Genomic DNA, 1,705 nt, shown 5'->3' with positions numbered 1-1,705 from the left:
CGAGATTCAGACGCCTGCCAGCACGTCCGGCGAACATGTCACCGTTCTCATCAAGGGCGATGCCACGCCTCATCCTTTCGCCATCTCGCTCTACAAGGTGAAAGTCCGGGGCTTGGAGTTGAAATGCTGCAGACACGCGCTCGCGGAAGTTTGCTGAGTGAAATCGCAGAATGCGGAGAGAAATTTTGGTGAAGAATCTTGGAATTGTAGATCGACACACGTGTGTTTTTAGCTCACCTTGACATCGTCAAAATGGAAATGGCCATAAGTCAGTTCTGGTTCAACGTAGTTTTCTAATTTTTGTTATGTGAATGAATAAGGACTGGCCCCAAAACATATCACACGGGTTTTGATATTTTTTTTTAATTATGCAAATTAGGTAGTTTCACTATGCATTTCAGTGTCTGCCTACGATCAACGATAACTCGAGAACCGTTTGACCCACCTTCTTCAAATTGCATGCAGTTGTTACTTCTATGGGAGAGATTTGAACATCCTATTTTGGAGCACGCCAGTCGACCTACTTTCGAGCCACGCCCACTTTTTGTCAAAAATGGAAATGGCCATAAGTCAGTTCAGGTTTAACGGATTTTGCTCATTTTGGTATTTGAATGAATAAGGACTGGCCCCAAAACATATCACACGGGTTTTGATATTTTTTTTACAATTATGCAAATTAGGTAGATTTTAGCAATTTCACTATGCATTTCAGTGTCTGCCTATGGTCAACGATAACTCAAGAATCGTTTGACCCACCTTCTTCAAATTGCATACAGTTGTTACTCCTATGGGAGAGATTTGAACATCCTATTTTGGAGCACGCCAGTCGACCTACTTTCGAGCCACGCCCACTTTTTGGCAAAAATGAAAATGGCTATCTAGATTCATTCGATTTTGTTAAATTTACCTACCTACCTACCTAATCATACCTACGTGTAATATTGTGTTTTAGGTTCTTCTTTACAGTAATTTGACCTGAATATTTTATTGCTTTTATTTGCGTGATAATCGAAAACCAAAATGGCGATCATTTAGGCATAGCGCCATCTCTCGCCAGATTTCAGACTTTCAGATCTGGAACATTTATTTTCGCATCAAAACTAAACTTGAAACAAAACAGTGAAATTCTATTAGTATAAAACGGGGAATAAGGACATTTGATCACATTTCGGTCCGTCATAAATGAAACACTTACCAAATTTTAAATATCATCTCCCTCTTCTATCACACCCTAGGTAAGCTATAGTGTCATTGACACTTTCATTGTACCCGCTGATGGTAAAATCTGAGGTAGTAAGTTGCAGCCCTGCGTGGTGATACCCAGATAAACAAGGTAACAGTAAAAACCCGTGGTAGGTGCAGCTGTGTATGCTGACACATAGATAAGCAAGGTAACAGTAAAACCAGCAGCAGTTGCAGCCCTGCGTGGTGATACCCAGATAAACAAAGAAACAGTAAAACCTGCAGTTTTAGTCTTCTGCCTAGTTGCAGCCATCGGTGGGGACGCAGTAGTCGGAGATGAAGCTCGGCCTGCAGGTGTGGCACACGGGTTAATCAGAGCTGTTAACAATGTGGTGTTATGTCTACTGACCGCATCTGTCCTTGACTTCAGGGCAAGCTCTACTGGGATGACTGGTACAAGAGTGGAATCTTCTCAGCCCAGATGAGCGACGGCGCCAACATCTACCCCCTCAGACAGGGCATC

Source organism: Priapulus caudatus, unplaced genomic scaffold, assembly GCF_000485595.1.
Source record: "Priapulus caudatus unplaced genomic scaffold, Priapulus_caudatus-5.0.1 Scaffold490, whole genome shotgun sequence".
Lineage (NCBI taxonomy): Eukaryota > Metazoa > Priapulida > Priapulimorpha > Priapulimorphida > Priapulidae > Priapulus > Priapulus caudatus.
The sequence above is the reverse complement of the archived record's forward strand: the minus strand, read 5'-3'. Positions refer to the sequence as shown.